This window comes from Pristiophorus japonicus, chromosome 23, assembly GCF_044704955.1.
Source record: "Pristiophorus japonicus isolate sPriJap1 chromosome 23, sPriJap1.hap1, whole genome shotgun sequence".
NCBI lineage: Eukaryota > Metazoa > Chordata > Chondrichthyes > Pristiophoridae > Pristiophorus > Pristiophorus japonicus.
In genome coordinates, this window is record NC_091999.1 from 20356024 (window position 1) to 20382949 (window position 26926).

Sequence of the window (26926 nt, forward strand, 5' to 3'; positions counted from 1 at the left end):
TAATGAAATGAAATTGTGAAATGTATCTGTGTCGCTCGGTCTCTGCCTCTCTCTCTCTCTCCACAGAGCTGTGTATGTGTTTGTATGTCTGAGTCTTTGTCTCTCTCAGTCTGACTCACTCTGTCTGTCCCTGTTTCTCCGTTTGTCTCAGTCTCTCAATCTGTCTCTTTCTCACGGTGCCCACGTCTGTTCCAATGGGATTCTCTCAGATTCTTTGTCTGACTGGCTCTCTCTTTCCCATCATTTCGGTCTGTCCATTTCTTTGCCTGTCTCTGTTAGTCCCTGCCTCTAACCTGAGAAGTATTTCCATCATTTTCTGTTTTAGTCTCTATCTCTTTCTCTCTATCTGTCTCTCTCCTTGTCACTGTCTTTATCATTGTCCTTCTCTCACTCTTTCCCTTTCTCTCTTAATAGATCAAACACACAAATCTCTGTCTCTGTATGTGTTTGAGTCTTTTTCGGACCCAATCTGCCTCTCCTTCTCAGTCTCACACTTCCTGTCTCTCGTTGTCTCTATCTCGGTGTCTGTCTCTCCCTGTTTGTCGGTTTGTCTCTGTCTCTCAATGTGTCTGTCGACTTCTCATGGTGTCCAGTTCTGTTCACAGCTCGATTCCTGCTCCGACAGAGCAGCTATCCGTCAGTTCCTCCTTAGTATAGTGGTGAGTATCCCCGCCTGTCACGCGGGAAACCGGGGTACAATTCCCCGACGGGGAGGCAGATGTTTCAAAATGTTGATTTTTACTTCTGTTTCTTGGTCGATACATATTAAAAATTCCAGAGCGAAATCGAACTGTGAAAATACAGGTAGAGGAGTTTGCCTCTTCCAGATTTTTAGCAAACGGAGACTTTTTCAGGATTCTTTGGCCGTCTGCTGCACAGAGATGGATGACTGAGTTTTTTCTGAGTAACGTTTAAAAAGCCAGCGACACAGTAGTCGTGGCCGAGTGGTTAAGGCGATGGACTAGAAATCCATTGGGATTTTCCCGCGCAGGTTCGAATCCTGCCGACTACGATTCTCAGCATTTTTCATTCCATTTCACAATTTAACCAGTTCTCTCCCAAACTGATCATGTGATAATTGGAATAACGTCCCACACATTTCAGCACTGACATTTGTTCTCATTTTTATTAATCTGCAATATAAACGATACATCCGATTAAAAAATCGCAACAATCAGTCAAAGTTGCGACAGTGATTCAGCCTGTCTATCCCTCGAGATGTCTAAGGCAGCTGTGCATGCCCGTTGGTGCGTGTAAATTTTTGGTTATGTGTGTCTCTGTGTCTGTCTATCTCTATTTTTGTCTCTGTGTATGTGCAACTGTCTGTGGAAATCATCATATGAATTTGGTATGTCCTGGAAATTATAAAAAAGACTTGGGGAAAATAATACGGTTGTGAACTTTTGTATCGGCTTTGGTTCAGTGGCAGCATTCTCGACTGAATCAGGAGTTTGTGTGTTCAAGTCGCACTCCTTGGACTTGAGCATATCATCTTGGCTAACACTCAAGTGCAGCACTTGGGGAATTTTGCAATGTTGAAGCTGTTGACTTTCGGATGAAATGTTAAATTGGAGCTCCGTCTGCACCCTCGGGTGGATATGAAAGGTCCCAGAGCATTACTCGAAACAGAGTAGGAGAGTTGCCCTCGTGTCAATATTCCTAAAAATGTTCGTAAATGCTCACTAAAAGACTATGTGCATGTGTTTGTATGTGGGGTTGGGGTTGAAGCCCAGTTTGTCACAGAGACAGAATCCAAGCTCTCACAGGGCCAGGATAACCGAGTGGTTATGTCGTTGGCCTTAAACTTCAAAGGGTTTTCCACCGTGGGTTCTTCCCCACTCCTGGTTTCTATTTATTTTAACACAGATTTCCTCCCATTCTGATCAGTGATGTCCGATTTTCGTCGGTTGAATCAACAATTTTCTGTAACTATGTGTCACTCTGAACCGATAATGAAATGAAATTGTGAAATGTATCTGTGTCGCTCGGTCTCTGCCTCTCTCTCTCTCTCCACAGAGCTGTGTATGTGTTTGTATGTCTGAGTCTTTGTCTCTCTCAGTCTGACTCACTCTGTCTGTCCCTGTATCTCCGTTTGTCTCAGTCTCTCAATCTGTCTCTTTCTCACGGTGCCCACGTCTGTTCCAATGGGATTCTCTCAGATTCTTTGTCTGACTGGCTCTCTCTTTCCCATCATTTCGGTCTGTCCATTTCTTTGCCTGTCTCTGTTAGTCCCTGCCTCTAACCTGAGAAGTATTTCCATCATTTTCTGTTTTAGTCTCTATCTCTTTCTCTCTATCTGTCTCTCTCCTTGTCACTGTCTTTATCATTGTCTTTCTCTCACTCTTTCCCTTTCTCTCTTAATAGATCAAACACACAAATCTCTGTCTCTGTATGTGTTTGAGTCTTTTTCTCACCCAATCTGCCTCTCCTTCTCAGTCTCACACTTTCTGTCTCTCGTTGTCTCTATCTCGGTGTCTGTCTCTCCCTGTTTGTCGGTTTGTCTCTGTCTCTCAATGTGTCTGTCGACTTCTCATGGTGTCCAGTTCTGTTCACAGCTCGATTCCGGCTCCGACAGAGCAGCTATCCGTCAGTTCCTCGTTAGTATAGTGGTGAGTATCCCCGCCTGTCACGCGGGAGACCGGGGTTCAATTCCCCGACGGGGAGGCAGATGTTTCAAAATGTTGATTTTTACTTCTGTTTCTTGGTAGATACATATTAAAAATTCCATAGCGAAATCGAACTGTGAAAATACAGGCAGAGGAGTTTGCCTCTTCCAGATTTTTAGCAAACGGAGACTTTTTCAGGATTCTTTGGCCGTCTGCTGCACAGAGATGGATGACTGAGTTTTTTCTGAGTAACGTTTAAAAAGCCAGCGACACAGTAGTCGTGGCCGAGTGGTTAAGGCGATGGACTCGAAATCCATTGGGATTTTCCCGCGCAGGTTCGAATCCTGCCGACTACGATTCTCAGCACTTTTCATTCCATTTCACAATTTAACCAGTTCTCTACCAAACTGAACATGTAATAATTGGAACACTGACATTTGTTCTCATTTTTATTAATCTGCAATATTCACGATACATCCGATTAAAAAATCGCAACAAACAGTCAAAGTTGCGACAGTGATTCAGCCTGTCTATCCCTCGAGATGTCTAAGGCATCTGTGCATGCCCGTTGGTGCGTGTAAATTTTTGGTTATGTGTGTCTCTGTGTCTGTCTATCTCTATTTTTGTCTCTGTGTATGTGCAACTGTCTGTGGAAATCATCACCATGAATTTGGTATGTCCTGGAACTTACAAAAAAGACTTGGGGAAAATAATACGGTTGTGAACTTTTGTATCGGCTTTGGTTCAGTGGCAGCATTCTCGACTGAATCAGGAGTTTGTGTGTTCAAGTCGCACTCCTTGGACTTGAGCATATCATCTTGGCTAACACTCAAGTGCAGCACTTGGGGAATTTTGCAATGTTGAAGCTGTTGAATTTCGGATGAAATGTTAAATTGAAGCTCCGTCTGCACCCTCGGGTGGATATGAAAGGTCCCAGAGCATTACTCGAAACAGAGTAGGAGAGTTGCCCTCGTGTCAATATTCCTAAAAATGTTCGTAAATGCTCACTAAAAGACTATGTGCATGTGTTTGTATGTGGGGTTGGGGTTGAAGCCCAGTTTGTCACAGAGAAAGAATCCAAGCTCTCACAGGGCCAGGATAACCGAGTGGTTATGTCGTTGGCCTTAAACTTCAAAGAGTTTTCCACCGTGGGTTCTTTCCCACTCCTGGTTTCTATTTATTTTAACACAGATTTCCTCCCATTCTGATCAGTGATGTCCGATTTTCATCGGTTGAATCAACAATTTTCTGTAACTATGTGTCACTCTGAACCGATAATGAAATGAAATTGTGAAATGTATCTGTGTCGCTCGGTCTCTGCCTCTCTCTCTCTCTCCACAGAGCTGTGTATGTTGTTTGTATGTCTGAGTCTTTGTCTCTCTCAGTCTGACTCACTCTGTCTGTCCCTGTTTCTCCGTTTGTCTCAGTCTCTCAATCTGTCTCTTTCTAACGGTGCCCACGTCTGTTCCAATGGGATTCTCTCAGATTCTTTGTCTGACTGGCTCTCTCTTTCCCATCATTTCGGTCTGTCCATTTCTTTGCCTGTCTCTGTTAGTCCCTGCCTCTAACCTGAGAAGTATTTCCATCATTTTCTGTTTTAGTCTCTATCTCTTTCTCTCTATCTGTCTCTCTCCTTGTCACTGTCTTTATCATTGTCTTTCTCTCACTCTTTCCCTTTCTCTCTTAATAGATCAAACACACAAATCTCTGTCTCTGTATGTGTTTGAGTCTTTTTCTCACCCAATCTGTCTCTCCTTCTCAGTCTCACACTTTCTGTCTCTCGTTGTCTCTATCTCGGTGTCTGTCTCTCCCTGTTTGTCGGTTTGTCTCTGTCTCTCAATGTGTCTGTCGACTTCTCATGGTGTCCAGTTCTGTTCACAGCTCGATTCCTGCTCCGACAGAGCAGCTATCCGTCAGTTCCTCGTTAGTATAGTGGTGAGTATCCCCGCCTGTCACGCGGGATACCGGGGTTCAATTCCCCGACGGGGAGGCAGATGTTTCAAAATGTTGATTTTTACTTCTGTTTCTTGGCAGATACATATTAAAAATTCCATGGCGAAATCGAACTGTGAAAATACAGGTAGAGGAGTTTGCCTCTTCCAGATTTTTAGCAAACGGAGACTTTTTCAGGATTCTTTGGCCGTCTGCTGCACAGAGATGGATGACTGAGTTTTTTCTGAGTAACGTTTAAAAAGCCAGCGACACAGTAGTCGTGGCCGAGTGGTTAAGGCGATGGACTCGAAATCCATTGGGATTTTCCCGCGCAGGTTCGAATCCTGCCGACTACGATTCTCAGCATTTTTCATTCCATTTCACAATTTAACCAGTTCTCTACCAAACTGATCATGTGATAATTGGAATAACGTCCCACACCTTTCAACACTGACATTTGTTCTCATTTTTATTAATCTGCAATATTCACGATACATCCGATTAAAAAATCGCAACAATCAGTCAAAGTTGCGACAGTGATTCAGCCTGTCTATCCCTCGAGATGTCTAAGGCAGCTGTGCATGCCCGTTGGTGCGTGTAAATGTTTGGTTATGTGTGTCTCTGTGTCTGTCTATCTCTATTTTTGTCTCTGTGTATGTGCAACTTCTGTGGAAATCATCACCATGAATTTGGTATGTCCTGGAACTTATAAAAAAGACTTGGGGAAAATAATACGGTTGTGAACTTTTGTAACTGCTTTGGTTCAGTGGCAGCATTCTCGACTGAATCAGGAGTTTGTGTGTTCAAGTCGCACTCCTTCGACTTGAGCATATCATCTTGGCTAACACTCAAGTGCAGCACTTGGGGAATTTTGCAATGTTGAAGCTGTTGACTTTCGGATGAAATGTTAAATTGAAGCTCCGTCTGCACCCTCGGGTGGATATGAAAGGTCCCAGAGCATTACTCGAAACAGAGTAGGAGAGTTGCCCCCGTGTCAATATTACTAAAAATGTTCGTAAATGCTCACTAAAAGACTATGTGCATGTGTTTGTATGTGGGGTTGGGGTTGAAGCCCAGTTTGTCACAGAGACAGAATGCAAGCTCTGACAGGGCCAGGATAACCGAGTGGTTATGTCGTTGGCCTTAAACTTCAAAGGGTTTTCCACCGTGGGTTCTTCCCCACTCCTGGTTTCTATTTATTTTAAAACAGATTTCCTCCCATTCTGATCAGTGATGTCCGATTTTCATCGGTTGAATCAACAATTTTCTGTAACTATGTGTCACTCTGAACCGATAATGAAATGAAATTGTGAAATGTATCTGTGTCGCTCGGTCTCTGCCTCTCTCTCTCTCTCCACAGAGCTGTGTATGTGTTTGTATGTCTGAGTCTTTGTCTCTCTCAGTCTGACTCACTCTGTCTGTCCCTGTTTCTCCGTTTGTCTCAGTCTCTCAATCTGTCTCTTTCTCACGGTGCCCACGTCTGTTCCAATGGGATTCTCTCAGATTCTTTGTCTGACTGGCTCTCTCTTTCCCATCATTTCGGTCTGTCCATTTCTTTGCCTGTCTCTGTTAGTCCCTGCCTCTAACCTGAGAAGTATTTCCATCATTTTCTGTTTTAGTCTCTATCTCTTTCTCTCTATCTGTCTCTCTCCTTGTCACTTTCTTTAACATTGTCTTTCTCTCACTCTTTCCCTTTCTCTCTTAATAGATCAAACACACAAATCTCTGTCTCTGTATGTGTTTGAGTCTTTTTCTCACCCAATCTGTCTCTCCTTCTCAGTCTCACACTTTCTGTCTCTCGTTGTCTCTATCTCGGTGTCTGTCTCTCCCTGTTTGTCGGTTTGTCTCTGTCTCTCAATGTGTCTGTCGACTTCTCATGGTGTCCAGTTCTGTTCACAGCTCGATTCCTGCTCCGACAGCGTAATTGCCCGTCAGTTCCTTGTTAGTAAAGTGGTGAATATCCCTGCCTGTCACGCGGGATACCGGGGTTCAATTCCCCGACGGGGAGGCAGATGTTTCAAAATGTTGATTTTTACTTCTGTTTCTTGGCAGATACATATTAAAAATTCCATGGCGAAATCGAACTGTGAAAATACAGGTGGAGGAGTTTGCCTATTCCAGATTTTTAGCAAACGGAGACTTTTTCAGGATTCTTTGGCCGTCTGCTGCACAGAGATGGATGACTGAGTTTTTTCTGAGTAACGTTTAAAAAGCCAGCGACACAGTAGTCGTGGCCGAGTGGTTAAGGCGATGGACTAGAAATCCATTGGGATTTTCCCGCGCAGGTTCGAATCCAGCCGACTGCGATTCTCAGCATTTTGCATTCCATTTCACAATTTAACCAGTTCTCTACCAAACTGATCATGTGATAATTGGAATAACATCCCACACCTTTCAACACTGACATTTGTTCTCATTGTTATTAATCTGCAATATTCACGATACATCCGATTAAAAAATCGCAACAATCAGTCAAAGTTGCGACAGTGATTCAGCCTGTCTATCCCTCGAGATGTCTAAGGCAGCTCTGCATGCCCGTTGGTGCGTGTAAATTTTTGGTTATGTGTGTCTCTGTGTCTGTCTCTCTCTATTTTTGTCTCTGTGTATGTGCAACTGTCTGTGGAAATCATCACCATGAATTTGGTATGTCCTGGAACTTACAAAAAAGACTTGGGGAAAATAATACGGTTGTGAACTTTTGTATCGGCTTTGGTTCAGTGGCAGCATTCTCGACTGAATCAGGAGTTTGTGTGTTCAAGTCGCACTCCTTGGACTTGAGCATATCATCTTGGCTAACACTCAAGTACAGCACTTGGGGAATTTTGCAATGTTGAAGCTGTTGACTTTCGGATGAAATGTTAAATTGAAGCTCCGTCTGCACCCTCGGGTGGATATGAAAGGTCCCAGAGCTATACTCGAAACAGAGTAGGAGAGTTGCCCTCGTGTCAATATTTCTAAAAATGTTCGTAAATGCTCACTAAAAGACTATGTGCATGTGTTTGTATGTGGGGTTGGGGTTGAAGCCCAGTTTGTCACAGAGACAGAATCCAAGCTCTCACAGGGCCAGGATAACCGAGTGGTTATGTCGTTGGCCTTAAACTTCAAAGGGTTTTCCACCGTGGGTTCTTCCCCACTCCTGGTTTCTATTTATTTTAACACAGATTTCCTCCCATTCTGATCAGTGATGTCCGATTTTCATCGGTTGAATCAACAATTTTCTGTAACTATGTGTCACTCTGAACCGATAATGAAATGAAATTGTGAAATGTATCTGTGTCGCTCGGTCTCTGCCTCTCTCTCTCCACAGAGCTGTGTATGTGTTTGTATGTCTGAGTCTTTGTCTCTCTCAGTCTGACTCACTCTGTCTGTCCCTGTATCTCCGTTTGTCTCAGTCTCTCAATCTGTCTCTTTCTCACGGTGCCCACGTCTGTTCCAATGGGATTCTCTCAGATTCTTTGTCTGACTGGCTCTCTCTTTCCCATCATTTCGGTCTGTCCATTTCTTTGCCTGTCTCTGTTAGTCCCTGCATCTAACCTGAGAAGTATTTCCATCATTTTCTGTTTTAGTCTCTATCTCTTTCTCTCTATCTGTCTCTCTCCTTGTCACTGTCTTTATCATTGCCTTTCTCTCACTCTTTCCCTTTCTCTCTTAATAGATCAAACACACAAATCTCTGTCTCTGTATGTGTTTGAGTCTTTTTCTCACCCAATCTGCCTCTCCTTCTCAGTCTCACACTTTCTGTCTCTCGTTGTCTCTATCTCGGTGTCTGTCTCTCCCTGTTTGTCGGTTTGTCTCTGTCTCTCAATGTGTCTGTCGACTTCTCATGGTGTCCAGTTCTGTTCACATCTCGATTCCTGCTCCGACAGAGTAATTGCCCGTCAGTTCCTCGTTAGTAAAGTGGTGAATATCCCTGCCTGTCACGCGGGAGACCGGGGTTCAATTCCCCGACGGGGAGGCAGATGTTTCAAAATGTTGATTTTTACTTCTGTTTCTTGGCAGATACATATTAAAAATTCCACAGCGAAATCGAACTGTGAAAATACAGGTGGAGGAGTTTGCCTATTCCAGATTTTTAGCAAACGGAGACTTTTTCAGGATTCTTTGGCCGTCTGCTGCACAGAGATGGATGACTGAGTTTTTTCTGAGTAACGTTTAAAAAGCCAGCGACACAGTAGTCGTGGCCGAGTGGTTAAGGCGATGGACTAGAAATCCATTGGGATTTTCCCGCGCAGGTTCGAATCCTGCCGACTACGATTCTCAGCATTTTGCATTCCATTTCACAATTTAACCAGTTCTCTACCAAACTGATCATGTGATAATTGGAATAACGTCCCACACCTTTCAACACTGACATTTGTTCTCATTTTTATTAATCTGCAATATTCACGATACATCCGATTAAAAAATCGCAACAATCAGTCAAAGTTGCGACAGTGATTCAGCCTGTCTATCCCTCGAGATGTCTAAGGCAGCTCTGCATGCCCGTTGGTGCGTGTAAATTTTTGGTTATATGTGTCTCTGTGTCTGTCTCTCTCTATTTTTGTCTCTGTGTATGTGCAACTGTCTGTGGAAATCATCACCATGAATTTGGTATGTCCTGGAACTTACAAAAAAGACTTGGGGAAAATAATACGGTTGTGAACTTTTGTATCGGCTTTGGTTCAGTGGCAGCATTCTCGACTGAATCAGGAGTTTGTGTGTTCAAGTCGCACTCCTTGGACTTGAGCATATCATCTTGGCTAACACTCAAGTACAGCACTTGGGGAATTTTGCAATGTTGAAGCTGTTGACTTTCGGATGAAATGTTAAATTGAAGCTCCGTCTGCACCCTCGGGTGGATATGAAAGGTCCCAGAGCATTACTCGAAACAGAGTAGGAGAGTTGCCCTCGTGTCAATATTCCTAAAAATGTTCGTAAATGCTCACTAAAAGACTATGTGCATGTGTTTGTATGTGGGGTTGGGGTTGAAGCCCAGTTTGTCACAGAGACAGAATCCAAGCTCTCACAGGGCCAGGATAACCGAGTGGTTATGTCGTTGGCCTTAAACTTCAAAGGGTTTTCCACCGTGGGTTCTTCCCCACTCCTGGTTTCTATTTATTTTAACACAGATTTCCTCCCATTCTGATCAGTGATGTCCGATTTTCGTCGGTTGAATCAACAATTTTCTGTAACTATGTGTCACTCTGAACCGATAATGAAATGAAATTGTGAAATGTATCTGTGTCGCTCGGTCTCTGCCTCTCTCTCTCTCTCCACAGAGCTGTGTATGTGTTTGTATGTCTGAGTCTTTGTCTCTCTCAGTCTGACTCACTCTGTCTGTCCCTGTATCTCCGTTTGTCTCAGTCTCTCAATCTGTCTCTTTCTCACGGTGCCCACGTCTGTTCCAATGGGATTCTCTCAGATTCTTTGTCTGACTGGCTCTCTCTTTCCCATCATTTCGGTCTGTCCATTTCTTTGCCTGTCTCTGTTAGTCCCTGCCTCTAACCTGAGAAGTATTTCCATCATTTTCTGTTTTAGTCTCTATCTCTTTCTCTCTATCTGTCTCTCTCCTTGTCACTGTCTTTATCATTGTCTTTCTCTCACTCTTTCCCTTTCTCTCTTAATAGATCAAACACACAAATCTCTGTCTCTGTATGTGTTTGAGTCTTTTTCTCACCCAATCTGCCTCTCCTTCTCAGTCTCACACTTTCTGTCTCTCGTTGTCTCTATCTCGGTGTCTGTCTCTCCCTGTTTGTCGGTTTGTCTCTGTCTCTCAATGTGTCTGTCGACTTCTCATGGTGTCCAGTTCTGTTCACAGCTCGATTCCGGCTCCGACAGAGCAGCTATCCGTCAGTTCCTCGTTAGTATAGTGGTGAGTATCCCCGCCTGTAACGCGGGATGCAGGAGTTCAATTCCCCGACGGGGAGGCAGATGTTTCAAAATGTTGATTTTAACTTCTGTTTCTTGGTAGATACATATTAAAAATTCCAGAGCGAAATGGAACTGTGAAAATACAGGTTGAGGAGTTTGCCTCTTCCAGATTTTTAGCAAACGGAGACTTTTTCAGGATTCTTTGGCCGTCTGCTGCACAGAGATGGATGACTGAGTTTTTTCTGAGTAACGTTTAAAAAGCCAGCGACACAGTAGTCGTGGCCGAGTGGTTAAGGCGATGGACTCGAAATCCATTGGGATTTTCCCGCGCAGGTTCGAATCCTGCCGACTCCGATTCTCAGCATTTTTCATTCCATTTCACAATTTAACCAGTTCTCTACCAAACTGATCATGTGATAATTGGAATAACGTCCCACATCTTTCAACACTGACATTTGTTCTCATTTTTATTAATCTGCAATATTCACGATACATCCGATTAAAAAATCGCAACAATCAGTCAAAGTTGCGACAGTGATTCAGCCTGTCTATCCCTCGAGATGTCTAAGGCAGCTGTGCATGCCCGTTGGTGCGTGTAAATTTTTGGTTATCTGTGTCTCTGTGTCTGTCTATCTCTATTTTTGTCTCTGTGTATGTGCAACTGTCTGTGGAAATCATCACCATGAATTTGGTATGTCCTGGAACTTATAAAAAAGACTTGGGGAAAATAATACGGTTGTGAACTTTTGTATCGGCTTTGGTTCAGTGGCAGCATTCTCGACTGAATCAGGAGTTTGTGTGTTCAAGTCGCACTCCTTGGACTTGAGCATATCATCTTGGCTAACACTCAAGTGCAGCACTTGGGGAATTTTGCAATGTTGAAGCTGTTGACTTTCGGATGAAATGTTAAATTGAAGCTCCGTCTGCACCCTCGGGTGGATATGAAAGGTCCCAGAGCATTACTCGAAACAGAGTAGGAGAGTTGCCCTCGTGTAAATATTACTAAAAATGTTCGTAAATGCTCACTAAAAGACTATGTGCATGTGTTTGTATGTGGGGTTGGGGTTGAAGCCCAGTTTGTCACAGAGACAGAATCCAAGCTCTCACAGGGCCAGGATAACCGAGTGGTTATGTCGTTGGCCTTAAACTTCAAAGGGTTTTCCACCGTGGGTTCTTCCCCACTCCTGGTTTCTATTTATTTTAACACAGATTTCCTCCCATTCTGATCAGTGATGTCCGATTTTCATCGGTTGAATCAACAATTTTCTGTAACTATGTGTCACTCTGAACCGATAATGAAATGAAATTGTGAAATGTATCTGTGTCGCTCGGTCTCTGCCTCTCTCTCTCTCTCCACAGAGCTGTGTATGTGTTTGTATGTCTGAGTCTTTGTCTCTCTCAGTCTGACTCACTCTGTCTGTCCCTGGTTCTCCGTTTGTCTCAGTCTCTCAATCTGTCTCTTTCTCACGGTGCCCACGTCTGTTCCAATGGGATTCTCTCAGATTCTTTGTCTGACTGGCTCTCTCTTTCCCATCATTTCGGTCTGTCCATTTCTTTGCCTGTCTCTGTTAGTCCCTGCCTCTAACCTGAGAAGTATTTCCATCATTTTCTGTTTTAGTCTCTATCTCTTTCTCTCTATCTGTCTCTCTCCTTGTCACTGTCTTTATCATTGTCTTTCTCTCACTCTTTCCCTTTCTCTCTTAATAGATCAAACACACAAATCTCTGTCTCTGTATGTGTTTGAGTCTTTTTCTCACCCAATCTGCCTCTCCTTCTCAGTCTCACACTTTCTGTCTCTCGTTGTCTCTATCTCGGTGTCTGTCTCTCCCTGTTTGTCGGTTTGTCTCTGTCTCTCAATGTGTCTGTCGACTTCTCATGGTGTCCAGTTCTGTTCACAGCTCGATTCCGGCTCCGACAGAGCAGCTATCCGTCAGTTCCTCGTTAGTATAGTGGTGAGTATCCCCGCCTGTCACGCGGGATACAGGGGTTCAATTCCCCGACGGGGAGGCAGATGTTTCAAAATGTTGATTTTTACTTCTGTTTCTTGGTAGATACATATTAAAAATTCCAGAGCGAAATGGAACTGTGAAAATACAGGTAGAGGAGTTTGCCTCTTCCAGATTTTTAGCAAACGGAGACTTTTTCAGGATTCTTTGGCCGTCTGCTGCACAGAGATGGATGACTGAGTTTTTTCTGAGTAACGTTTAAAAAGCCAGCGACACAGTAGTCGTGGCCGAGTGGTTAAGGCGATGGACTCGAAATCCATTGGGATTTTCCCGCGCAGGTTCGAATCCTGCCGACTACGATTCTCAGCATTTTGCATTCCATTTCACAATTTAACCAGTTCTCTACCAAACTGATCATGTGATAATTGGAATAACGTCCCACACCTTTCAACACTGACATTTGTTCTCATTTTTATTAATCTGCAATATTCACGATACATCCGATTAAAAAATCGCAACAATCAGTCAAAGTTGCGACAGTGATTCAGCCTGTCTATCCCTCGAGATGTCTAAGGCAGCTGTGCATGCCCGTTGGTGCGTGTAAATGTTTGGTTATGTGTGTCTCTGTGTCTGTCTATCTCTATTTTTGTCTCTGTGTATGTGCAACTGTCTGTGGAAATCATCACCATGAATTTGGTATGTCCTGGAACTTATAAAAAAGACTTGGGGAAAATAATACGGTTGTGAACTTTTGTATCGGCTTTGGTTCAGTGGCAGCATTCTCGACTGAATCAGGAGTTTGTGTGTTCAAGTCGCACTCCTTGGACTTGAGCATATCATCTTGGCTAACACTCAAGTGCAGCACTTGGGGAATTTTGCAATGTTGAAGCTGTTGACTTTCGGATGAAATGTTAAATTGAAGCTCCGTCTGCACCCTCGGGTGGATATGAAAGGTCCCAGAGCATTACTCGAAACAGAGTAGGAGTGTTGCCCTCGTGTAAATATTACTAAAAATGTTCGTAAATGCTCACTAAAAGACAATGTGCATGTGTTTGTATGTGGGGTTGGGGTTGAAGCCCAGTTTGTCACAGAGACAGAATCCAAGCTCTCACAGGGCCTGGATAACCGAGTGGTTATGTCGTTGGCCTTAAACTTCAAAGGGTTTCCACCATGGGTTCTTCCCCACTCCTGGTTTCTATTTATTTTAACACAGATTTCCTCCCATTCTGATCAGTGATGTCCGATTTTCATCGGTTGAATCAACAATTTTCTGTAACTATGTGTCACTTTGAACCGATAATGAAATGAAATTGTGAAATGTATCTGTGTCGCTCGGTCTCTGCCTCTCTCTCTCTCTCCACAGAGCTGTGTATGTGTTTGTCTGTCTGAGTCTTTGTCTCTCTCAGTCTGACTCACTCTGTCTGTCCCTGTTTCTCCGTTTGTCTCAGTCTCTCAATCTGTCTCTTTTTCACGGTGCCCACGTCTGTTCCAATGGGATTCTCTCAGATTCTTTGTCTGACTGGCTCTCTCTTTCCCATCATTTCGGTCTGTCCATTTCTTTGCCTGTCTCTGTTAGTCCCTGCCTCTAACCTGAGAAGTATTTCCATCATTTTCTGTTTTAGTCTCTATCTCTTTCTCTCTATCTGTCTCTCTCCTTGTCACTGTCTTTATCATTGTCTTTCTCTCACTCTTTCCCTTTCTCTCTTAATAGATCAAACACACAAATCTCTGTCCCTGTATGTGTTTGAGTCTTTTTCTCACCCAATCTGCCTCTCCTTCTCAGTCTCACACTTTCTGTCTCTCGTTGTCTCTATCTCGGTGTCTGTCTCTCCCTGTTTGTCGGTTTGTCTCTGTCTCTCAATGTGTCTGTCGACTTCTCATTGTGTCCATTTCTGTTCACAGCTCGATTCTGGCTCCGACAGAGCAGCTATCCGTCAGTTCCTCGTTAGTATAGTGGTGAGTATCCCCGCCTGTCACGCGGGATACCGGGGTTCAATCCCCCGACGGGGAGGCAGATGTTTCAAAATGTTGATTTTTACTTCTGTTTCTTGGTAGATACATATTAAAAATTCCCTAGCGAAATCGAACTGTGAAAATACAGGTAGAGGAGTTTGTCTCTTCCAGATTTTTAGCAAACGGAGACTTTTTCAGGATTCTTTGGCCGTCTGCTGCACAGAGATGGATGACTGAGTTTTTTCTGAGTAACGTTTAAAAAGCCAGCGACACAGTAGTCGTGGCCGAGTGGTTAAGGCGATGGACTAGAAATCCATTGGGATTTTCCCGCGCAGGTTCGTATCCTGCCGACTCCGATTCTCAGCATTTTTCATTCCATTTCACAATTTAACCAGTTCTCTACCAAACTGATCATGTGATAATTGGAATAACGTCCCACACCTTTCAACACTGACATTTGATCTCATTTTTATTAATCTGCAATATTCACGATACATCCGATTAAAAAATCGCAACAATCAGTCAAAGTTGCGACAGTGATTCAGCCTGTCTATCCCTCGAGATGTCTAAGGCAGCTGTGCATGCCCGTTGGTGCGTGTAAATTTTTGGTTATCTGTGTCTCTGTGTCTGTCTATCTCTATTTTTGTCTCTGTGTATGTGCAACTGTCTGTGGAAATCATCACCATGAATTTGGTATGTCCTGGAACTTATAAAAAAGACTTGGGGAAAATAATACGTTTGTGAACTTTTGTATCGGCTTTGGTTCAGTGGCAGCATTCTCGACTGAATCAGGAGTTTCTGTGTTCAAGTCGCACTCCTTGGACTTGAGCATATCATCTTGGCGAACACTCAAGTGCAGCACTTGGGGAATTTTGCAATGTTGAAGCTGTTGACTTTCGGATGAAATGTTAAATTGAAGCTCCGTCTGCACCCTCGGGTGGATATGAAAGGTCCCAGAGCATTACTCGAAACAAAGTAGGAGAGTTGCCCCCGTGTAAATATTACTAAAAATGTTCGTAAATGCTCACTAAAAGACTATGTGCATGTGTTTGTATGTGGTGTTGGGGTTGAAGCCCAGTTTGTCACAGAGACAGAATCCAAGCTCTCACAGGGCCAGGATAACCGAGTGGTTATGTCGTTGGCCTTAAACTTCAAAGGGTTTTCCACCGTGGGTTCTTCCCCACTCCTGGTTTCTATTTATTTTAACACAGATTTCCTCCCATTTTGATCAGTGATGTCCGATTTTCATCGGTTGAATCAACAATTTTCTGTAACTATGTGTCACTCTGAACCGATAATGAAATGAAATTGTGAAATGTATCTGTGTCGCTCGGTCTCTGCCTCCCTCTCTCCACAGAGCTGTGTATGTGTTTGTATGTCTGAGTCTTTGTCTCTCTCAGTCTGACTCACTCTGTCTGTCGCTGTTTCTCCGTTTGTCTCAGTCTCTCAATCTGTCTCTTTCTCACGGTGCCCACGTCTGTTCCAATGGGATTCTCTCAGATTCTTTGTCTGACTGGCTCTCTCTTTCCCATCATTTCGGTCTGTCCATTTCTTTGCCTGTCTCTGTTAGTCCCTGCCTCTAACCTGAGAATCATTTCCATCATTTTCTGTTTTAGTCTCTATCTCTTTCTCTCTATCTGTCTCTCTCCTTGTCACTGTCTTTATCATTGTCTTTCTCTCACTCTTTCCCTTTCTCTCTTAATAGATCAAACACACAAATCTCTGTCTCTGTATGTGTTTGAGTCTTTTTCTCACCCAATCTGTCTCTCCTTCTCAGTCTCACACTTTCTGTCTCTCGTTGTCTCTATCTCGGTGTCTGTCTCTCCCTGTTTGTCGGTTTGTCTCTGTCTCTCAATGTGTCTGTCGACTTCTCATGGTGTCCAGTTCTGTTCACAGCTCGATTCCTGCTCCGACAGAGCAGCTATCCGTCAGTTCCTCGTTAGTATAGTGGTGAGTATCCCCGCCTGTCACGCGGGAGACCGGGGTTCAATTCCCCGACGGGGAGGAAGATGTTTCAAAATGTTGATTTTTACTTCTGTTTCTTGGCAGATACATATTAAAAATTCCAGAGCGAAATCGAACTGTGAAAATACAGGTAGAGGAGTTTGCCTCTTCCAGATTTTTAGCAAACGGAGACTTTTTCAGGATTCTTTGGCCGTCTGCTGCACAGAGATGGATGACTGAGTTTTTTCTGAGTAACGTTTAAAAAGGCAGCGACACAGTAGTCATGGCCGAGTGGTTAAGGCGATGGACTAGAAATCCATTGGGTTTTTCCCGCGCTGGTTCGAATCCTGCCGACTACGATTCTCAGCATTTTTCATTCCATTTCACAATTTAACCAGTTCTCTACCAAACTGATCGTGTGATAATTGGAATAACGTCCCACACCTTTCAACACTGACATTTGTTCTCATTTTTATTAATCTGCAATATTCACGATACATCCGATTAAAAAATCGCAACAATCAGTCAAAGTTGCGACAGTGATTCAGCCTGTCTATCCCTCGAGATGTCTAAGGCAGCTGTGCATGCCCGTTGGTGCGTGTAAATTTTTGGTTATGTGTGTCTCTGTGTCTGTCTATCTCTATTTTTGTCTCTGTGTATGTACAACTGTCTGTGGAAATGATCACCATGAATTTGGTATGTCCTGGAACTTATAAAAAAGACTTGGGGAAAATAATACGTTTGTGAACTTTTGTATCGGCTTTGGTTCAGTGGCAGCATTCTCGACTGAATCAGGAGTTTATGTGTTCAAGTCGCACTCCTTGGACTTGAGCATATCATCTTGGCTAACACTCAAGTGCAGCACTTGGGGAATTTTGCAATGTTGAAGCTGTTGACTTTCGGATGAAATGTTAAATTGAAGCTCCGTCTGCACCCTCGGGTGGATATGAAAGGTCCCAGGGCATTACTCGAAACAAAGTAGGAGAGTTGCCCCCGTGTAAATATTACTAAAAATGTTCGTAAATGCTCACTAAAAGACTATGTGCATGTGTTTGTATGTGGGGTTGGGGTTGAAGCCCAGTTTGTCACAGAGACAGAATCCAAGCTCTCACAGGGCCAGGATAACCGAGTGGTTATGTCGTTGGCCTTAAACTTCAAAGGGTTTCCACCGTGGGTTCTTCCCCACTCCTGGTTTCTATTTATTTTAACACAGATTTCCTCCCATTCTGATCAGTGATGTCCGATTTTCATCGGTTGAATCAACAATTTTCTGTAACTATGTGTCACTTTGAACCGATAATGAAATGAAATTGTGAAATGTATCTGTGTCGCTCGGTCTCTGCCTCTCTCTCTCTCTCCACAGAGCTGTGTATGTGTTTGTCTGTCTGAGTCTTTGTCTCTCTCAGTCTGACTCACTCTGTCTGTCCCTGTTTCTCCGTTTGTCTCAGTCTCTCAATCTGTCTCTTTCTCACGGTGCCCACGTCTGTTCCAATGGGATTCTCTCAGATTCTTTGTCTGACTGGCTCTCTCTTTCCCATCATTTCGGTCTGTCCATTTCTTTGCCTGTCTCTGTTAGTCCCTGCCTCTAACCTGAGAAGTATTTCCATCATTTTCTGTTTTAGTCTCTATCTCTTTCTCTCTATCTGTCTCTCTCCTTGTCACTGTCTTTATCATTGTCTTTCTCTCACTCTTTCCCTTTCTCTCTTAATAGATCAAACACACAAATCTCTGTCTCTGTATGTGTTTGAGTCTTTTTCTCACCCAATCTGCCTCTCCTTCTCAGTCTCACACTTTCTGTCTCTCGTTGTCTCTATCTCGGTGTCTGTCTCTCCCTGTTTGTCGGTTTGTCTCTGTCTCTCAATGTGTCTGTCGACTTCTCATGGTGTCCAGTTCTGTTCACAGCTCGATTCCTGCTCCGACAGAGCAGCTATCCGTCAGTTCCTCGTTAGTATAGTGGTGAGTGTCCCTGCCTGTCACGCGGGAGACCGGGGTTCAATTCCCCGACGGGGAGGCAGATGTTTCAAAATGTTGATTTTTACTTCTGTTTCTTGGTAGATACATATTAAAAATTCCAAAGCGAAATCGAACTGTGAAAATACAGGTGGAGGAGTTTGCCTCTTCCAGATTTTTAGCTGACGGAGACTTTTTCAGGATTCTTTGGCCGTCTGCTGCACAGAGATGGATGACTGAGTTTTTTCTGAGTAACGTTTAAAAAGGCAGCGACACAGTAGTCATGGCCGAGTGGTTAAGGCGATGGACTAGAAATCCATTGGGTTTTTCCCGCGCTGGTTCGAATCCTGCCGACTACGATTCTCAGCATTTTTCATTCCATTTCACAATTTAACCAGTTCTCTACCAAACTGATCGTGTGATAATTGGAATAACGTCCCACACCTTTCAACACTGACATTTGTTCTCATTTTTATTAATCTGCAATATTCACGATACATCCGATTAAAAAATCGCAACAATCAGTCAAAGTTGCGACAGTGATTCAGCCTGTCTATCCCTCGAGATGTCTAAGGCAGCTGTGCATGCCCGTTGGTGCGTGTAAATTTTTGGTTATGTGTGTCTCTGTGTCTGTCTATCTCTATTTTTGTCTCTGTGTATGTACAACTGTCTGTGGAAATGATCACCATGAATTTGGTATGTCCTGGAACTTATAAAAAAGACTTGGGGAAAATAATACGTTTGTGAACTTTTGTATCGGCTTTGGTTCAGTGGCAGCATTCTCGACTGAATCAGGAGTTTATGTGTTCAAGTCGCACTCCTTGGACTTGAGCATATCATCTTGGCTAACACTCAAGTGCAGCACTTGGGGAATTTTGCAATGTTGAAGCTGTTGACTTTCGGATGAAATGTTAAATTGAAGCTCCGTCTGCACCCTCGGGTGGATATGAAAGGTCCCAGGGCATTACTCGAAACAAAGTAGGAGAGTTGCCCCCGTGTAAATATTACTAAAAATGTTCGTAAATGCTCACTAAAAGACTATGTGCATGTGTTTGTATGTGGGGTTGGGGTTGAAGCCCAGTTTGTCACAGAGACAGAATCCAAGCTCTCACAGGGCCAGGATAACCGAGTGGTTATGTCGTTGGCCTTAAACTTCAAAGGGTTTCCACCGTGGGTTCTTCCCCACTCCTGGTTTCTATTTATTTTAACACAGATTTCCTCCCATTCTGATCAGTGATGTCCGATTTTCATCGGTTGAATCAACAATTTTCTGTAACTATGTGTCACTTTGAACCGATAATGAAATGAAATTGTGAAATGTATCTGTGTCGCTCGGTCTCTGCCTCTCTCTCTCTCTCCACAGAGCTGTGTATGTGTTTGTCTGTCTGAGTCTTTGTCTCTCTCAGTCTGACTCACTCTGTCTGTCCCTGTTTCTCCGTTTGTCTCAGTCTCTCAATCTGTCTCTTTCTCACGGTGCCCACGTCTGTTCCAATGGGATTCTCTCAGATTCTTTGTCTGACTGGCTCTCTCTTTCCCATCATTTCGGTCTGTCCATTTCTTTGCCTGTCTCTGTTAGTCCCTGCCTCTAACCTGAGAAGTATTTCCATCATTTTCTGTTTTAGTCTCTATCTCTTTCTCTCTATCTGTCTCTCTCCTTGTCACTGTCTTTATCATTGTCTTTCTCTCACTCTTTCCCTTTGTCTCTTAATAGATCAAACACACAAATCTCTGTCTCTGTATGTGTTTGAGTCTTTTTCTCACCCAATCTGCCTCTCCTTCTCAGTCTCACACTTTCTGTCTCTCGTTGTCTCTATCTCGGTGTCTGTCTCTCCCTGTTTGTCGGTTTGTCTCTGTCTCTCAATGTGTCTGTCGACTTCTCATGGTGTCCAGTTCTGTTCACAGCTCGATTCCTGCTCCGACAGAGCAGCTATCCGTCAGTTCCTCGTTAGTATAGTGGTGAGTGTCCCTGCCTGTCACGCGGGAGACCGGGGTTCAATTCCCCGACGGGGAGGCAGATGTTTCAAAATGTTGATTTTTACTTCTGTTTCTTGGTAGATACATATTAAAAATTCCAAAGCGAAATCGAACTGTGAAAATACAGGTGGAGGAGTTTGCCTCTTCCAGATTTTTAGCTGACGGAGACCTTTTCAGGATTCTTTGGCCGTCTGCTGCACAGAGATGGATGACTGAGTTTTTTCTGAGTAACGTTTAAAAAGCCAGCGACACAGTAGTCGTGGCCGAGTGGTTAAGGCGATGGACTAGAAATCCATTGGGATTTTCCCGCGCAGGTTCGAATCCTGCCGACTACGATTCTCAGCATTTTTCATTCCATTTCACAATTTAACCAGTTCTCGAACAAACTGATCATGTGATAATTGGAATAACGTCCCACACCTTTCAACACTGACATTTGTTCTCATTTTTATTAATCTGCAATATTCACGATACATCCGATTAAAAAATCGCAACAATCAGTCAAAGTTGCGACAGTGATTCAGCCTGTCTCTCCCTCGAGATGTCTAAGGCAGCTGTGCATGCCCGTTGGTGCGTGTAAATTTTTGGTTATGTGTGTCTCTGTGTCTGTCTATCTCTATTTTTGTCTCTGTGTATGTGCAACTGTCTGTGGAAATCATCACCATGAATTTGGTATGTCCTGGAACTTATAAAAAAGACTTGGGGAAAATAATACGGTTGTGGACTTTTGTATCGGATTTGGTTCAGTGGCAGCATTCTCGACTGAATCAGGAGTTTGTGTGTTCAAGTCGCACTCCTTGGACTTGAGCATATCATATTGGCTAACACTCAAGTGCAGCACTTGGGGAATTTTGCAATGTTGAAGCTGTTGACTTTCGGATGAAATGTTAAATTGAAGCTCCGTCTGCACCCTCGGGTGGATATGAAAGGTCCCAGAGCATTACTCGAAACAGAGTAGGAGTGTTGCCCTCGTGTAAATATTACTAAAAATGTTCGTAAATGCTCACTAAAAGACAATGTGCATGTGTTTGTATGTGGGGTTGGGGTTGAAGCCCAGTTTGTCACAGAGACAGAATCCAAGCTCTCACAGGGCCAGGATAAACGAGTGGTTATGTCGTTGGCCTTAACCTTCAAAGGGTTTCCACCGTGGGTTCTTCACAACTCCTGGTTTCTATTTATTTTAACACAGATTTCCTCCCATTCTGATCAGTGATGTCCGATTTTCATCGGTTGAATCAACAATTTTCTGTAAATATGTGTCACTCTGAACCGATAATGAAATGAAATTGTGAAATGTATCTGTGTCGCTCGGTCTCTGCCTCTCTCTCTCTCTCCACAGAGCTGTGTATGTGTTTGTCTGTCTGAGTCTTTGTCTCTCTCAGTCTGACTCACTCTGTCTGTCCCTGTTTCTCCGTTTGTCTCAGTCTCTCAATCTGTCACTTTCTCACGGTGCCCACGTCTGTTCCAATGGGATTCTCTCAGATTCTTTGTCTGACTGGCTCTCTCTTTCCCATCATTTCGGTCTGTCCATTTCTTTGCCTGTCTCTGTTAGTCCCTGCCTCTAACCTGAGAAGTATTTCCATCATTTTCTGTTTTAGTCTCTATCTCTTTCTCTCTATCTGTCTCTCTCCTTGTCACTGTCTTTATCATTGTCTTTCTCTCACTCTTTCCCTTTCTCTCTTAATAGATCAAACACACAAATCTCTGTCTCTGTATGTGTTTGAGTCTTTTTCTCACCCAATCTGTCTCTCCTTCTCAGTCTCACACTTTCTGTCTCTCGTTGTCTCTATCTCGGTGTCTGTCTCTCCCTGTTTGTCGGTTTGTCTCTGTCTCTCAATGTGTCTGTCGACTTCTCATGGTGTCCAGTTCTGTTCACAGCTCGATTCCTGCTCCGACAGAGCAGCTATCCGTCAGTTCCTCGTTAGTATAGTGGTGAGTATCCCCGCCTGTCACGCGGGAGACCGGGGTTCAATTCCCCGACGGGGAGGAATATGTTTCAAAATGTTGATTTTTACTTCTGTTTCTTGGCAGATACATATTAAAAATTCCAGAGCGAAATCGAACTGTGAAAATACAGGTAGAGGAGTTTGCCTCTTCCAGATTTTTAGCAAACGGAGACTTTTTCAGGATTCTTTGGCCGTCTGCTGCACAGAGATGGATGACTGAGTTTTTTCTGAGTAACGTTTAAAAAGGCAGCGACACAGTAGTCATGGCCGAGTGGTTAAGGCGATGGACTAGAAATCCATTGGGTTTTTCCCGCGCCGGTTCGAATCCTGCCGACTACGATTCTCAGCATTTTTCATTCCATTTCACAATTTAACCAGTTCTCTACCAAACTGATCGTGTGATAATTGGAATAACGTCCCACACCTTTCAACACTGACATTTGTTCTCATTTTTATTAATCTGCAATATTCACGATACATCCGATTAAAAAATCGCAACAATCAGTCAAAGTTGCGACAGTGATTCAGCCTGTCTATCCCTCGAGATGTCTAAGGCAGCTGTGCATGCCCGTTGGTGCGTGTAAATTTTTGGTTATGTGTGTCTCTGTGTCTGTCTATCTCTATTTTTGTCTCTGTGTATGTACAACTGTCTGTGGAAATGATCACCATGAATTTGGTATGTCCTGGAACTTATAAAAAAGACTTGGGGAAAATAATACGTTTGTGAACTTTTGTATCGGCTTTGGTTCAGTGGCAGCATTCTCGACTGAATCAGGAGTTTATGTGTTCAAGTCGCACTCCTTGGACTTGAGCATATCATCTTGGCTAACACTCAAGTGCAGCACTTGGGGAATTTTGCAATGTTGAAGCTGTTGACTTTCGGATGAAATGTTAAATTGAAGCTCCGTCTGCACCCTCGGGTGGATATGAAAGGTCCCAGGGCATTACTCGAAACAAAGTAGGAGAGTTGCCCCCGTGTAAATATTACTAAAAATGTTCGTAAATGCTCACTAAAAGACTATGTGCATGTGTTTGTATGTGGGGTTGGGGTTGAAGCCCAGTTTGTCACAGAGACAGAATCCAAGCTCTCACAGGGCCAGGATAACCGAGTGGTTATGTCGTTGGCCTTAAACTTCAAAGGGTTTCCACCGTGGGTTCTTCCCCACTCCTGGTTTCTATTTATTTTAACACAGATTTCCTCCCATTCTGATCAGTGATGTCCGATTTTCATCGGTTGAATCAACAATTTTCTGTAACTATGTGTCACTTTGAACCGATAATGAAATGAAATTGTGAAATGTATCTGTGTCGCTCGGTCTCTGCCTCTCTCTCTCTCTCCACAGAGCTGTGTATGTGTTTGTCTGTCTGAGTCTTTGTCTCTCTCAGTCTGACTCACTCTGTCTGTCCCTGTTTCTCCGTTTGTCTCAGTCTCTCAATCTGTCTCTTTCTCACGGTGCCCACGTCTGTTCCAATGGGATTCTCTCAGATTCTTTGTCTGACTGGCTCTCTCTTTCCCATCATTTCGGTCTGTCCATTTCTTTGCCTGTCTCTGTTAGTCCCTGCCTCTAACCTGAGAAGTATTTCCATCATTTTCTGTTTTAGTCTCTATCTCTTTCTCTCTATCTGTCTCTCTCCTTGTCACTGTCTTTATCATTGTCTTTCTCTCACTCTTTCCCTTTGTCTCTTAATAGATCAAACACACAAATCTCTGTCTCTGTATGTGTTTGAGTCTTTTTCTCACCCAATCTGCCTCTCCTTCTCAGTCTCACACTTTCTGTCTCTCGTTGTCTCTATCTCGGTGTCTGTCTCTCCCTGTTTGTCGGTTTGTCTCTGTCTCTCAATGTGTCTGTCGACTTCTCATGGTGTCCAGTTCTGTTCACAGCTCGATTCCTGCTCCGACAGAGCAGCTATCCGTCAGTTCCTCGTTAGTATAGTGGTGAGTGTCCCTGCCTGTCACGCGGGAGACCGGGGTTCAATTCCCCGACGGGGAGGCAGATGTTTCAAAATGTTGATTTTTACTTCTGTTTCTTGGTAGATACATATTAAAAATTCCAAAGCGAAATCGAACTGTGAAAATACAGGTGGAGGAGTTTGCCTCTTCCAGATTTTTAGCTGACGGAGACCTTTTCAGGATTCTTTGGCCGTCTGCTGCACAGAGATGGATGACTGAGTTTTTTCTGAGTAACGTTTAAAAAGCCAGCGACACAGTAGTCGTGGCCGAGTGGTTAAGGCGATGGACTAGAAATCCATTGGGATTTTCCCGCGCAGGTTCGAATCCTGCCGACTACGATTCTCAGCATTTTTCATTCCATTTCACAATTTAACCAGTTCTCGAACAAACTGATCATGTGATAATTGGAATAACGTCCCACACCTTTCAACACTGACATTTGTTCTCATTTTTATTAATCTGCAATATTCACGATACATCCGATTAAAAAATCGCAACAATCAGTCAAAGTTGCGACAGTGATTCAGCCTGTCTCTCCCTCGAGATGTCTAAGGCAGCTGTGCATGCCCGTTGGTGCGTGTAAATTTTTGGTTATGTGTGTCTCTGTGTCTGTCTATCTCTATTTTTGTCTCTGTGTATGTGCAACTGTCTGTGGAAATCATCACCATGAATTTGGTATGTCCTGGAACTTATAAAAAAGACTTGGGGAAAATAATACGGTTGTGGACTTTTGTATCGGATTTGGTTCAGTGGCAGCATTCTCGACTGAATCAGGAGTTTGTGTGTTCAAGTCGCACTCCTTGGACTTGAGCATATCATATTGGCTAACACTCAAGTGCAGCACTTGGGGAATTTTGCAATGTTGAAGCTGTTGACTTTCGGATGAAATGTTAAATTGAAGCTCCGTCTGCACCCTCGGGTGGATATGAAAGGTCCCAGAGCATTACTCGAAACAGAGTAGGAGTGTTGCCCTCGTGTAAATATTACTAAAAATGTTCGTAAATGCTCACTAAAAGACAATGTGCATGTGTTTGTATGTGGGGTTGGGGTTGAAGCCCAGTTTGTCACAGAGACAGAATCCAAGCTCTCACAGGGCCAGGATAAACGAGTGGTTATGTCGTTGGCCTTAACCTTCAAAGGGTTTCCACCGTGGGTTCTTCACAACTCCTGGTTTCTATTTATTTTAACACAGATTTCCTCCCATTCTGATCAGTGATGTCCGATTTTCATCGGTTGAATCAACAATTTTCTGTAAATATGTGTCACTCTGAACCGATAATGAAATGAAATTGTGAAATGTATCTGTGTCGCTCGGTCTCTGCCTCTCTCTCTCTCTCCACAGAGCTGTGTATGTGTTTGTCTGTCTGAGTCTTTGTCTCTCTCAGTCTGACTCACTCTGTCTGTCCCTGTTTCTCCGTTTGTCTCAGTCTCTCAATCTGTCACTTTCTCACGGTGCCCACGTCTGTTCCAATGGGATTCTCTCAGATTCTTTGTCTGACTGGCTCTCTCTTTCCCATCATTTCGGTCTGTCCATTTCTTTGCCTGTCTCTGTTAGTCCCTGCCTCTAACCTGAGAAGTATTTCCATCATTTTCTGTTTTAGTCTCTATCTCTTTCTCTCTATCTGTCTCTCTCCTTGTCACTGTCTTTATCATTGTCTTTCTCTCACTCTTTCCCTTTCTCTCTTAATAGATCAAACACACAAATCTCTGTCTCTGTATGTGTTTGAGTCTTTTTCTCACCCAATCTGTCTCTCCTTCTCAGTCTCACACTTTCTGTCTCTCGTTGTCTCTATCTCGGTGTCTGTCTCTCCCTGTTTGTCGGTTTGTCTCTGTCTCTCAATGTGTCTGTCGACTTCTCATGGTGTCCAGTTCTGTTCACAGCTCGATTCCTGCTCCGACAGAGCAGCTATCCGTCAGTTCCTCGTTAGTATAGTGGTGAGTATCCCCGCCTGTCACGCGGGAGACCGGGGTTCAATTCCCCGACGGGGAGGAATATGTTTCAAAATGTTGATTTTTACTTCTGTTTCTTGGCAGATACATATTAAAAATTCCAGAGCGAAATCGAACTGTGAAAATACAGGTAGAGGAGTTTGCCTCTTCCAGATTTTTAGCAAACGGAGACTTTTTCAGGATTCTTTGGCCGTCTGCTGCACAGAGATGGATGACTGAGTTTTTTCTGAGTAACGTTTAAAAAGGCAGCGACACAGTAGTCATGGCCGAGTGGTTAAGGCGATGGACTAGAAATCCATTGGGTTTTTCCCGCGCCGGTTCGAATCCTGCCGACTACGATTCTCAGCATTTTTCATTCCATTTCACAATTTAACCAGTTCTCGACCAAACTGATCATGTGATAATTGGAATAACGTCCCACAACTTTCAACACTGACATTTGTTCTCATTTTTATTAATCTGCAATATTCACGATACATCCGATTAAAAAATCGCAACAATCAGTCAAAGTTGCGACAGTGATTCAGCCTGTCTCTCCCTCGAGATGTCTAAGGCAGCTGTGCATGCCCGTTGGTGCGTGTAAATTTTTGGTTATGTGTGTCTCTGTGTCTGTCTATCTCTATTTTTGTCTCTGTGTATGTGCAACTGTCTGTGGAAATCATCACCATGAATTTGGTATGTCCTGGCACTTATAAAAAAGACTTGGGGAAAATAATACGTTTGTGGACTTTTGTATCGGCTTTGGTTCAGTGGCAGCATTCTCGACTGAATCAGGAGTTTGTGTGTTCAAGTCGCACTCCTTGGACTTGAGCATATCATCTTGGCTAACACTCAAGTGCAGCACTTGGGGAATTTTGCAATGTTGAAGCTGTTGACTTTCGGATGAAATGTTAAATTGAAGCTCCGTCTGCACCCTCGGGTGGA

At 43.6% G+C, this 26926-nt stretch overlaps 21 non-coding genes across 21 annotated transcripts; all 21 read left to right on the forward strand.

Annotated features, from left to right (window-relative positions):
* The first annotated feature begins 930 nt into the window (after positions 1 to 930).
* Positions 931 to 1012, forward strand: trnas-aga (transfer RNA serine (anticodon AGA)). The gene has a single exon. It is a non-coding gene; the product is annotated as a tRNA-Ser (tRNA).
* A 1580-nt stretch (positions 1013 to 2592) lies between these two features.
* trnad-guc (transfer RNA aspartic acid (anticodon GUC)) lies at positions 2593 to 2664 on the forward strand. Its single transcript has one exon. It is a non-coding gene; the product is annotated as a tRNA-Asp (tRNA).
* A 216-nt stretch (positions 2665 to 2880) lies between these two features.
* On the forward strand, positions 2881 to 2962 carry trnas-cga (transfer RNA serine (anticodon CGA)). The gene has a single exon. It is a non-coding gene; the product is annotated as a tRNA-Ser (tRNA).
* A 1562-nt stretch (positions 2963 to 4524) lies between these two features.
* On the forward strand, positions 4525 to 4596 carry trnad-guc (transfer RNA aspartic acid (anticodon GUC)). The gene has a single exon. It is a non-coding gene; the product is annotated as a tRNA-Asp (tRNA).
* A 216-nt stretch (positions 4597 to 4812) lies between these two features.
* trnas-cga (transfer RNA serine (anticodon CGA)) lies at positions 4813 to 4894 on the forward strand. The gene has a single exon. It is a non-coding gene; the product is annotated as a tRNA-Ser (tRNA).
* Positions 4895 to 6762: 1868 nt separating this feature from the next.
* Positions 6763 to 6844, forward strand: trnas-aga (transfer RNA serine (anticodon AGA)). The gene has a single exon. It is a non-coding gene; the product is annotated as a tRNA-Ser (tRNA).
* Positions 6845 to 8421: 1577 nt separating this feature from the next.
* trnad-guc (transfer RNA aspartic acid (anticodon GUC)) lies at positions 8422 to 8493 on the forward strand. Its single transcript has one exon. It is a non-coding gene; the product is annotated as a tRNA-Asp (tRNA).
* Positions 8494 to 8709: 216 nt separating this feature from the next.
* trnas-aga (transfer RNA serine (anticodon AGA)) lies at positions 8710 to 8791 on the forward strand. The gene has a single exon. It is a non-coding gene; the product is annotated as a tRNA-Ser (tRNA).
* Positions 8792 to 10660: 1869 nt separating this feature from the next.
* trnas-cga (transfer RNA serine (anticodon CGA)) lies at positions 10661 to 10742 on the forward strand. Its single transcript has one exon. It is a non-coding gene; the product is annotated as a tRNA-Ser (tRNA).
* Positions 10743 to 12611: 1869 nt separating this feature from the next.
* Positions 12612 to 12693, forward strand: trnas-cga (transfer RNA serine (anticodon CGA)). The gene has a single exon. It is a non-coding gene; the product is annotated as a tRNA-Ser (tRNA).
* Positions 12694 to 14273: 1580 nt separating this feature from the next.
* Positions 14274 to 14345, forward strand: trnad-guc (transfer RNA aspartic acid (anticodon GUC)). Its single transcript has one exon. It is a non-coding gene; the product is annotated as a tRNA-Asp (tRNA).
* Positions 14346 to 16220: 1875 nt separating this feature from the next.
* Positions 16221 to 16292, forward strand: trnad-guc (transfer RNA aspartic acid (anticodon GUC)). The gene has a single exon. It is a non-coding gene; the product is annotated as a tRNA-Asp (tRNA).
* Positions 16293 to 16508: 216 nt separating this feature from the next.
* Positions 16509 to 16590, forward strand: trnas-aga (transfer RNA serine (anticodon AGA)). Its single transcript has one exon. It is a non-coding gene; the product is annotated as a tRNA-Ser (tRNA).
* A 1580-nt stretch (positions 16591 to 18170) lies between these two features.
* On the forward strand, positions 18171 to 18242 carry trnad-guc (transfer RNA aspartic acid (anticodon GUC)). Its single transcript has one exon. It is a non-coding gene; the product is annotated as a tRNA-Asp (tRNA).
* Positions 18243 to 18458: 216 nt separating this feature from the next.
* On the forward strand, positions 18459 to 18540 carry trnas-aga (transfer RNA serine (anticodon AGA)). The gene has a single exon. It is a non-coding gene; the product is annotated as a tRNA-Ser (tRNA).
* Positions 18541 to 20120: 1580 nt separating this feature from the next.
* trnad-guc (transfer RNA aspartic acid (anticodon GUC)) lies at positions 20121 to 20192 on the forward strand. Its single transcript has one exon. It is a non-coding gene; the product is annotated as a tRNA-Asp (tRNA).
* A 216-nt stretch (positions 20193 to 20408) lies between these two features.
* On the forward strand, positions 20409 to 20490 carry trnas-aga (transfer RNA serine (anticodon AGA)). Its single transcript has one exon. It is a non-coding gene; the product is annotated as a tRNA-Ser (tRNA).
* A 1580-nt stretch (positions 20491 to 22070) lies between these two features.
* Positions 22071 to 22142, forward strand: trnad-guc (transfer RNA aspartic acid (anticodon GUC)). Its single transcript has one exon. It is a non-coding gene; the product is annotated as a tRNA-Asp (tRNA).
* A 1878-nt stretch (positions 22143 to 24020) lies between these two features.
* Positions 24021 to 24092, forward strand: trnad-guc (transfer RNA aspartic acid (anticodon GUC)). Its single transcript has one exon. It is a non-coding gene; the product is annotated as a tRNA-Asp (tRNA).
* Positions 24093 to 24308: 216 nt separating this feature from the next.
* On the forward strand, positions 24309 to 24390 carry trnas-aga (transfer RNA serine (anticodon AGA)). Its single transcript has one exon. It is a non-coding gene; the product is annotated as a tRNA-Ser (tRNA).
* A 1580-nt stretch (positions 24391 to 25970) lies between these two features.
* Positions 25971 to 26042, forward strand: trnad-guc (transfer RNA aspartic acid (anticodon GUC)). Its single transcript has one exon. It is a non-coding gene; the product is annotated as a tRNA-Asp (tRNA).
* Positions 26043 to 26926: the final 884 nt, after the last annotated feature.